Raw genomic sequence first — 11,345 nt, 5'->3', positions numbered from 1 at the left:
GGGTCTCGCGATCCGTGCGTGATTTGTAGAGCGAAAAAAAAATTCCAAAGTTGGTCACGCAGGGCTTGTGAGACCCGACGCGAGCGTCATGGCGGGGGTCACGCAACTGTTGTGTGACCCGTCTGAAGTGAGTTAAGGTTTTTTAGGGCCCTGAACACGATTTTGGCATTGAAAAACGTCGCAAATGGTTAGTTTAGAGGCCACCTCTATTCTCACGGGTGAGAATAGCGCAGGCGAGTCTTTTGGCTATTCTCACCCTGTGTGCGTTCACTGTTATAATAGCCTAGGCCAACCAGTGTAGCGTTCACCCTGAACTACAGAATTCTACACTGTGATAACAGAATTGTAGAATTCTGTGTCGTGAACAAACGTTCCATTACTACTGTTAGCCTAATATGTGCAATTTTGTCTGTGGGCAGTAGAGAGAGAGAGAGAGAGGAGCAGCGTGAGAACTTTCGGGCAAAACAAAATGGCGACCCGCGTAGTTTGGCTCGATTCGAACAATTTTTAAATAGCCGTAGCATCTTTGTAGATGACCAAATTAATTTACTTTTGTGTTTTAACATCATTTAAATTTTAACTTTGTTTCGGTCTATTTGATTGTCCACACCGATAGACAGTATTCAGAAAGAGAGGGGAGGAGTAGATCTTGCGAGAACTTCTGGGCAAAACAAAATGGCGACCCGCGTAGTTCGGCTCGATTCGAAAAGTGAAATAGCCATAGCATCTTTGTAGACGATCAAATTAGCTTACACTTTTGTGCTATAATGTCATTTTTTCTTTGCTTTTATCAATTTGATAATCCAAACTGATCTAGACAGTATTCCAAAATTAGGAAAAACAGGTCTTGTTTCACACCGGGTGAGAATAGCCGAAGCTGGCAAGTCTCACCCGGGGTGAGAGGTCGATCGTATTTTTATTCTCAAGCCGGGTGAGGATAGCCACTTCCTACTTTAGATGTTACGGCACTTTATTTCAGGGGGGGCCTACCCCTCTGGCAACAATAATTCAAAAACACTCACACACGTCATGAGCGGACAATCGGGGTAGATCTAATTTTAGAGTTGGAACAGGCCGAGCCTTGCTTCGCAGCACTCGCCAAGTTGCGAGCAGGGCCGAGGGGGTTGCAATTATAAATGCAAAAGAGCTCTTGTGCGCATCTCTTGCCCCCCCCCCCCATTGTACTTTGCCGGACCAGGAGTACGCTAGGCCTAGCCTAGCAGTAGCAAGAGTCAGGAGCAAATAAGAATAGTGGACCACGTGATTAGCCTCAAGGTGTCAGGGTCGTGGGTCAAAGGGCACGGTAGCATGGTCGTGATGACTGAAAAACCTGATAAGAGACGTTAGTCGATTGTGGGCTGTCGAAGGGTGAGGACGTAGTTCTAAACCTGAGTAGGGGAGGAAAGGAAGAATAGCGTGCCACTAGGCAGAGGTGACTCCTTTCTTTTTAGAGCAGATACCAGGCCTTGTGTTACCTGTTAACACTTTGCCATCACAAGGCTCATATATATATATATATATGTAAAAACCCTTGCCATCAAAGGCAAAGGCATTTTGGGGAAAATCCAAAGAAACTGGGCGACAAACATCTCCGATCGGCGAGATGTGACAGCAAAGCATTTTTAAGGTGAAATTAATAGTAGATGTGTGCTGAGCGATGAACTTTTGGACAATGAAAAAAAGGGGAAACCTATTTTAAACCTCAGATCTATACCCACAATCCGCACTGTGTGTTTTCGTGTCTCTTTCTTCTACTGTTTCGCTATATATTAATCTGAAGTGGGTGCTTGGTGGACGATCTGGTGTGGTTTGCTTCTTTCCTCCTGTCTAACCCATCGTCCATCTCCCCTCCTTTTTTAACTTTGTATATTATAATGGTAATCTCTCAAGTAACTTGCCTAATCTTTGGCACTTTTATGATATTTCAGGTGCCTAGAACTCTGTTACAACTATTACTATGTAAACTGAAGCACGAAAGACTCTATTGATGATTTGCATCTTTTGAGAGTTGATTGTTGTATATATGTGTAAAGATTTGTCGACATAATCCTCTCTATCTTTTTGGTTTACAAATGGGGGGATTCTGTCTAATTGACGGATAAAGTTCTTTCTTACAAAGAAAAAAAAAGAAGAAATAAAAGATTTTGGATTCTTTTTTTTTTTGGGTTTTGAAGCCGTTTTCAGATTAGGTACGGTAATCATGTTCAGTTTAAAGTGAACTCTGTATTTTTATAAAAGATTCTGTTTCTCCTCAGAAAATCAGCACAATGATTCGCCTACAAAGACCAACTGGTGGTGACGGTGAGGATGAGAAAAAGAAAATGGAAGAGGAGACCAAGATGGCACGCCTAGTTACTCTCCAGAATGTGGTTGGTTTTGCAGTTATTTGTGGATTAATTCGTGCAGGTGGGTCTATTATACATATTATATCATATATATCTACTTGATTAACCCTAATTTTGGCAAGGGCCGATTAGATCAGCCGATTTCCTGCCCTGAAAATTGAAACTGGCAGGGCTGATCTCAAAGGACCATATATATTAAACTGCTGCTTCTGCCTTCCAACTAAATATTTGGGGCTTCCTAGAGTGATTTCTGATTGGCTAAAAGGCTAACAGCTAACCTCCAACTGTCAGAATATATTTACTATTCAGGCTTGGGGGACGAGTATTTTCCTTTCGAAACAGAGGGATGTTTTGAAAGCTTGTTTGTCAGAACGCAAGCCAGTGTAGTTCTATCACTTGTTGTGCTACTCATGTGGGTCTAAAATAGCCAAAAATCAATCTCTGTTGGATACTTGTGAAATTGAATTGACTAGGGAAAGTAATTCAGACACCGTTAGTGGTGGATCTATTGGTGTTCAGTCAAGAATTGGGATTAGATCTGACAGACGATGGTGATACCAGTTCTCATCCTGACACAAGTTCTCTTTCAAATGGAACACTACCTTTGGGAGTCTAAGAGGGACAGAAAAGGGAGAGTTATAGAATAAAGTAGGTTTCTTTTGCTCAACTACTTATTACAGACTACCAGCAGATTGCTGAAAACCATATATGGCTGTACTTAGAGTGTTTTAATGTAGAGCATGATGTGAAGTTGTGAGTATCAGTTGCGCTCGAAACAGACCACGTGACAAAATGATAAATTGAAACAGTCATTATACCTCATTACCTGTTCTTCTCAAAGCTATATATACCTATACATTTTCTGAAAGGTTACTGAAAAACCTATATTTCTGCTATCTCACATTTTTCATAACACGATACACATTAGATTGGTATATTATATATATATGCTAATGAGCATGTACATTTTTTATGTCAGCAATCTTGGGTTTCAAAGTTACATAACCCCTTGTAAATTAAATCAAATCATATGTTCAAGGGCAAAATATAAAAGTTCATTCAATAAATTTTCAGAAAGTAGGCTACATACTTTTGTTGGGTTATTATTTGATACAAGTTTATAAATTGGATTTGTCTCATTTGTAAAGCATGTGCACGTTTGGCTGATTAGCCTTGCCATTCCTATTGAAAACATCTGCCAGAGTTAGGGTTAAGTGAAGAATGTTTTGTCTGTTGTTTAATTGTTACCATTTTTGTCTTCTAATTTTACTCTCTCTTGTTAACAGTTCACGTCTTTGACTTTGACACCTCTCCACATTGTGTTGTCAACAGTACATGTATTTTATTTGCAGTCAGTCCTACCACTGGCTTGTACAGTCTGACTTGTCCAAGACGGCCATCCATTGTTGAAGAGAAAAAGTGGTAGTTGTAGTTGTAGTGTCATTATCATGTTAAAAATGCAGGAGGGGAGGGGGGGGGGGGGGGGGTGGCCATTTGTACAGGTAATTGTCTTGTACAGGATGTTGTTAAAACAGGAGCCGATTGTACTGACTCATACTCATCCTGACCACCACTGGAGTTAGGGGTCCTTATTATTCTTTATCCACAAAGAATATCTGCATAATTATTATTATGCAACGCAGAGAGATGTTGACAATGGAGTGATGATATGAATCATGTAGAATCTAGTTATTTAACCATCAGGTATCTTTTTTTTTGGGTGGTAAAAAAAAACAAGGCACAAGTGGGTTAGTAATAGTTTTTCTCACTCAAACCGGATCATGGTGCCTCTACGGGATAGATTGAGGCATTATTATTTTTTCTCTTAACACTGTACCACACGGCGCACCGGCAGTGGAATTTTAGTTGCCGCAGGGGGTTCTCCGCCGAGCGCCTTATCATGTCGGGGTCATGCGGGTCAGCTCCCTGTGGCCGCTATGTATGGGCCGACTTAATTTTTGGTACTTTTCAACGTACAATTTAAGGTGTATCCTTGTATTTATGGTAATTCTCATTTAGTGCACCCAAAGCTTGCATTTCTGCTCTTGAGACTCAAAAAAGAACGGACGTTGTAACTTGTATGGTTATTTCGTTAGACGCGCTGGAGTCGGCAATGCTAAATTGTAATTTTTTTTTTGACTAGCGTGAATGAAAAAAAAATCAATATAAAAAAGGCCTCGTCAAAATCTGTCGAACTTTTTGAACATGAACGACATAGCATTGGTGCAGATACTCAGAAAAGATGATATCTGCGCATATAATAGAAAGCTGTAATGTTGCAACTTTATCCATCGGGCACTCAATTCGCTATGAAGTAATTCCTCCAAATACAACTTTATGTGTCTAATATAATCGTGAATTTTCGCATATTTTCTCGAAAGTTTATAAAAGTCACCATGAAGTTTCTCTATGAAAAGTACAAATCGATTTTAGTGCTAGAATACATCTTCAATGTAGATCTAATACATGAACAGCATCCGTTACACTCCAGAAATTCCTTACTTTTCTTAAAACGCTAAGTCTAGGTTTTGTTAGTTGACTGAATAATAGGGATGACTTCTCGTAATTGGGTTATAAGAATAATTTCTAGCTTTCCAGGGACACTGAATCAGTACCAGACTTTTCCAGCTTTATTTTTCGTTTCTGTGACCATTTGCAATAATTGACAATGTGACTGATTTCTTTACATTCATAATTGTGTCCGTGCATATTTCCGACGCAAAAACTAAGAATGAATGTGTTAGCTGTCATTTTTATTCCATACAAGAAGTTTATCTCTACCCATGTATTTACACGGTTTTGGGTTTTTTTTAATTGCTTAGATTCTATATTATATCTTTTTAGTTGTATGCAGGCTGCCACAGACACAGCATGATTCATGAACAAACGCAGAGTAACTTTTTCTTGTTTGATAGTAAAATAAGAGCTAACGCTGATCGTCTTTAGTTTAAAAATGCAGATGTGCATCTTTCTTCTCTTATAACTTGACTATTTCTACTTGCGCAGATTTAAGATTTCTCATGGTAAAAGACATGATATTCGTAGTCAGTTTAACACAGAGTTTGGAGCGATCTGTCGTGCCTTTTTAAAATTAACAATCATTTATTCATAAGTTTGTAACTATAATAGGACAAATTGGGTACTCTACAAACACTTGTCTTGAACAAAAACTAAGGCACAGAAATTAACCATTCTAATGCAGAATAAATCTCAAGACATTGAGCTTTTAGTACATCCGCGTAATGGTTTGCTATGTGGGATGGGGAAGAAGTTATATCGTTTTAAACATAGTAAAAAATGCGAACTTCCTAACCGACACCGGCAAAGTCGCTTCAGGGCTCATTAACCCCGTGACCCCGAGCCGGGGAGCTCCGGCGGGCTGCTGAGTCACGCGAACTAAAAGTAACAGAATCGGGCGAAAAGTGACGCCGTGACCAATGCTCTTGCATAGGCTGCTTGAAACATGCTGTGCACTAGTTTATTTTGTTGTACCGCTTCATTGCTTTCATTTCAAGACTGGGCCAACAGTTTTTAAAAGATCTAACATGGATGTTTTTGGAGGATCTGATTATTGTGCTACAAAAATGTACTACTGCTACAATGGCAGATTTTGCCACTCCATGAAGGAAACTCTTGGCTTGGTGGGTGGTTGGCAGGTGCTCTGTTGTGGTTTGCTTCTTCTTTCCTATCAAACATCTGTCGTCCTTATCTCCCCTTCTTCTTTTTTATGTTTGTTACTCTGTTGTAACACCTCTAATCTAATCTTCTGGCGCTCATGACCATATGCAGTTGCGAGCGCCGTAAAACCTCTACTTAAAAAAAAGTACCCTTGGCCGGCCCCAACTCTATCAAATGGGCAATGTGTGCTGGGTATTATCTTTTGACTGACAAATTCTTTTCTTCCTTTTTTTCAGGTCCGTGGATAGCCCAAAATGTGTTCTAATGTGATTGCATATCAACAACCAGCCTACGCTGTCATGTGGAGAATGTGTGACAAAGCCTGCAGTGTCCATCTATCCCTGCAGAGGAGTTAAAATGTGTGTGCGGTCTCTTGCCTTATGTGTTGGCGGGGTGAATGTTTGTCGGAGAGATTATGTCGTCAAGTTCCATAGATCGATGTACAGCTGCTCCCATTTGTACATAGTCAAGGCATCTCTGTTCCAAAGGAATTAAACTTTAACAGATCTCAGAGTTCTGCGTTGATTCAATGTTGTATTTCTTTGTTGTCACTATTTGATAATTTAATTTATTTTCGTATTGTTTTGTTGGGTTGTTTTATTTCCGAGATCTGCTTATACTTATAATTTAACGCCAGTGTCCAGTAAAATTGTAGTACATTTGGTCGCTTTTGAGGACAAGTGGGCGATCCCAGAAAATGCTGTTCTGAGATAATCGAAGGTAAAGTTTTTGCCCCTTGTTCAGTTTCATTAAAAAACAAGATTTTTCTCTATAACCAAACAAATATACACACAAGTGAAGCCAAACTTCTGCTATAGGTAGGGAAATGCCCACTTTTGGCTTAGGTCAAGATTTCTGGAAACCCCTGAAATCTGGGTTAGCCTGCTTGTCCTTAAAAGCGACCATTTATTGTATTACATGTCACTTTTCTATAAAGTAAAGGAGCTGTTTACCAGTGCTCTGGTGTAACTGTAACAGTTAAGCGCTTTGCTGTGCCATGTAGGAAACCCGAGTCTGATTCCCTCTGAAGTAGGCAGAAAATTATTATTCTGTATCTTGGTCTTTCTGCTGTGATGTTGTGTCCCTCACTCCCAGCCCAAATTGTCCCTGAGTGATAGGCAGGGTTGGAAGCCCGCCTCCTAAATGATGTAAATTGTGTCATGGGGATGTGAAAACACCTACATTTTAAGGACATGTTTAACAGGAACTACCACTACCAGAAATCACTGAAACTACTTGTGTTTTGAAAGGTCTGATTTGTGAGTTAGAAATAGGGGGATTACCATGGAATTGGTACTGGAACAATGGAGAGAAACTTTTACTTCAAGCGTCGCATGTCATTTCTGGTTACATAATCTTCATTTCAAAGGGGGTGGTATAGTGAGAATGAAAACAATTTAGGTGGGCTGCGAAAGAAAAAGTTTGAATGTCTCTCCACATTGAATGTCTCTCCACACTGTTGCTGCTGCATATTCCTCACAAGACACTGGTATCCCATACTATACCACCAGACAGTAATGCCATTGTTCTGTTACAAAGTTAGAAGTGCTTATGTTGCTGAGGAAGGCACTGGAAGAGGTTAACCAACAGCATTGCGGAGTTGACAGGGAAATCCTTCGCCCAAACTCGTGTGCTGGCAAAAAAAAGTGAAAAGTGGAGGTACCTGACGAGGCTCTCTATCATCTTACAGCACCCGTACGATCCTTGTGGATTATGGGATCAGTAAGTAAGCAGAAAGGTTGCAGAAACCATGACATTAATGACAATGATCACCTAATGCAGAGAAAATAGTCCAGTTCTTTCTTTTTTTGTTGTTTTGAAATTGCATTCTTAGTTCATTAAAAAAAAATCTTGCGAGATGTAACAGTGGTATCTTAACTAGACCTGCATGTGAGCCTCAACCAGATTGTCTGAAAATTTTGCGCAACCCCCCCCCCCCCCAAAAAAAGCCTTAGTGGGTGTCATAAGGAAGGACATCCGAGTAACGAGCGACCACCCCAACAAACACAATAAAGAAGAGACCTAACCCTAACCCTACCCCAAAAAGAACCTGCATCGGGCCTCATCTTAAAGGGATTCGCATGTAAAAAGGCCAAAACAAGTACTAAATGAAAAAAAAAATTAATTAAAAAACCACACTCCAAAACAAACAAGGAGCATATAGATTCTAGATCTAGATCTAGATCTAAATTTTATCTATATGGCTTACATCTACATTGCTATAGGGTTTGATACAATAACACAATAGAATTGGAATACGAATCCTCCATATAGACTATAGATCTAGATCTAGATATCTAGATCTACTAGACTAGTAATCTAAAAAATAAATCTAGATCTAGAAAAATCTAGATCTAGATCCTGAAGAACAAGTGAATAGGAATAGATTCTAGGCTTTGAACTAGAAATCCGCATCCGATTCCGAACAGAGGGACTCAGCTGAGTCTAGATTCTAGATCTAGATCTAGCTAGATCTAGATCTAGAATCTAGACTATAGATCTAAATATAATAATAATAATAAATAATTCACGCACCTGATGAAATGCTTATTTTTACCAATATTAATATTACAGCACAACCTATGATAGGGTTTGACACAATAGAATTGGATTATGAATCCTCCATTGAGGTCTATAATGATCTCTATATAAATCTAGATCTAGATTCTATTAGAACAAGAGAGTCGGACTTGAATGAACCCACACGATCTGAACAATTGAATTAGTCAACAAACGAAATTGAAAATGGCCGCTCGAGCACGAAACTGAAAGTAGATAATTTAAGTTGTCGTCCTTTTTCGTATTCGCATTTCTACTTAGGTTCCGACAATTATGTCGGAAACGCCGACGTCGGCAGTCGGCGGTGCGCGCGTCGACGGTCGGCACGAAAACGAAAGTGCCGACGAAGCCGACGGGGAAAAAAGGGGTCGCTGGCAGTCGGCCAGGCCTCGCACTACGCACATTGACTGATACTAGGCGGGCCTAGCGATAGCATCGGCCGGTTCGCGGGTCGGGTCGCGATTGTCGGATTTCAGACGATTGTCGGCAAACATGCAGGTCTACTTAACTCAATGGGCCAACTATAGTCGGGGAGAAAAGTGGTCATCTTAGAGTTAGAGACAGGTAGTTCAGTTGGACATTGTAGAACAAAATGTCAGAAGGGAAGGGAAAAGTGCTCAATTGTACAGATGGTTGGGGTTTTTTTTTTGTCCCTTGCCCATTTCTATGATATTGACGCCATCTGACAGATGGCTGTTATTGTTAGTAGTCAGAACTTTAGCAGGTTCGACTATATGAGGAAAAGAGAATAAGGTATCTTTCTTAAATTATGATTGGTAAACAAAATACCATTCGTCAAACTTTATGGCGAATGGTCAGTAAATTCTCTCAAGAGCAAATAGGAGAGGCCAGGCATTAGAGAGAAAGGGTCCCAAGTTGTGAGCTTGGCAAAAAGCTCTAGATTTCCTGAAATACTCCCATTCTTCTAGGGTTCTTACATTATAAGGTAATTTTTATCACTACTCTGGGTACCGGTACGTGTAAATTGTAAATCTATTATAGTAATTAATTTATAGTCTTGCAGGCACAGCAAACAGATTTTCAGGTCCTTAAGTAAAAAAATTTCTCCGGTACGAAAAGATTTCCGCATCCCGCTGATTTCACTATGCACATGGATAGTCTGTAGTACGGTGGTAAGTTTTTACACAGCTAGTGAGGAAAAAGGAAACTGGAATTCAGCCTGTATCACTGAGGATCCATTGCATTAATTCAACACCGTCTGTCTTGTACTAAGTTGTACGTTTCATTTAAATGCCAGTGGCCGACACCGTAACCAAATTTAAACAACCAATGAAAAAAAAAAAAGAACACATTGATAAGATAAAGACATTTTTATTATTACAAAAACAACGGAGGCAAGTGTTTGCACAATTTTTTTTTTTCATGGCAAAGCGAGCTAACAACAGCAGTATGGGAGTAAAAATGATAACAACTCAGTTTTTGTACTGCAACATATTAACTTTTCCAGAATTTGATTACAGATCATAGCTATTCATTGGATGATTCAAATCAATCAGTCAGCTGAGAGAGTGATCATAGTGGCTTTTGTTATAGACTTGAACATTTTACTCAGGGGCAGAAAGTCAGGTTCCTTTGTTTCTGTCTTGGGACACTACAATGAAAGTATAGTAGTAGTAGGCCTATACGGTAGGCCTATTGTGACAGAGTCAGAAAATGCAGTGCAGTAGGCTTAATAAAGTCAAACTCGGATATAACAGGACAGATGGAACAGGCAGTTTCTTGAGAAAGTTGGTGCCAAAACCCCAGTTCGTGGGTACTTGTGGCAAGGGAAACTACACATGAATAAGTACAGCTGGATTAGTCCACAATAAATGCCTACTTTCTTTGCATTTCTGATTTAACAGGGATTGGATATAACAGGACTTTTTCTCTACTCCCACCATCCCTGTTAAATCAGGTTTCCACTGTATATATTTGATTACCGCAGATCCTTTTCCAGTGGGCTGTTTTGCTGACACGGAGACAGAATCGATAAGTGAATCCATCACAACTATGGGGGGGTGTATGTGTTTGAAAGTTAGTGTTCAGGCAAGCGGTCATACAAACAGGTGAAATATCTTGGTTAGACAAATTTCAATAATTTGAACGACCAAAAGCAAGTTCATGCGCTGCAAGATCACGGTAGTTATATCCTAAATCCTAGTCTGTGCAAATTGAACCCTGTTATAGCCAGGTTCATATTTATAATATTCATATTATTATTACACTTATAGAGGTAAAAAACCTGGGGATTTGATTTATCACTGTTATATCTAAGTTCCTGTAATAACAGAGGCTGTTATGAATGGACTGGACTGTATTAATAAAAACCATTACCATACTACCAGTACATACTGAATACTGTGCACCTACTAAATATAAGAAAAAAGGAAGTAAAAAACAAACAACACAAAATAAAAACAAATCAGTTTTGCAAACAATGCATTATAATAATTACATGTATTATAACAATTATAATAATTGATATGATGAGACAGCATAACTAGCACAACGTACACCATGAGAGCTGGACGATTAAAAAAAATTTTGTTTGAGATTTGCACACTCGCAACACAAATAGGTCATAATATAAGTGAAAATTAATAAGAGTTGCTACTACTAGTACTAGACTAGAGAGTAACATGACAAAGAAAGGGGTAAGATTGAAGAATACCGGACCAGCGGACTGACTTTGCCTATGTCTCAACCTTAGGAATTCATAATTTTCCCGTTTTTAATATCTCTCAATGGAGAATCTCGGAC

General features: G+C 39.4%; 1 long non-coding RNA gene across 1 annotated transcript in view; it reads left to right on the top strand.

The window, feature by feature from the left end:
• Nucleotides 1–6,536, top strand: part of LOC101862492 — an 8,369-nt gene extending 1,833 nt beyond the window's left edge. Inside the window, exons 2-3 of the long non-coding RNA XR_220338.3 lie at nt 2,256–2,406; nt 6,260–6,536. This is a non-coding gene — a long non-coding RNA (uncharacterized LOC101862492). The remainder of the gene's footprint in view (nt 1–2,255; nt 2,407–6,259) is intronic.
• The last annotated feature ends 4,809 nt before the right edge of the window (nt 6,537–11,345 follow it).

The sequence above is a fragment of the Aplysia californica genome, unplaced genomic scaffold (assembly GCF_000002075.1).
Source record: "Aplysia californica isolate F4 #8 unplaced genomic scaffold, AplCal3.0 scaffold00112, whole genome shotgun sequence".
Classification (NCBI taxonomy): Eukaryota; Metazoa; Mollusca; class Gastropoda; order Aplysiida; family Aplysiidae; genus Aplysia; species Aplysia californica.
Note: the sequence above shows the minus strand (reverse complement) of the source record. Positions and strands in the feature narration are given on the sequence as shown.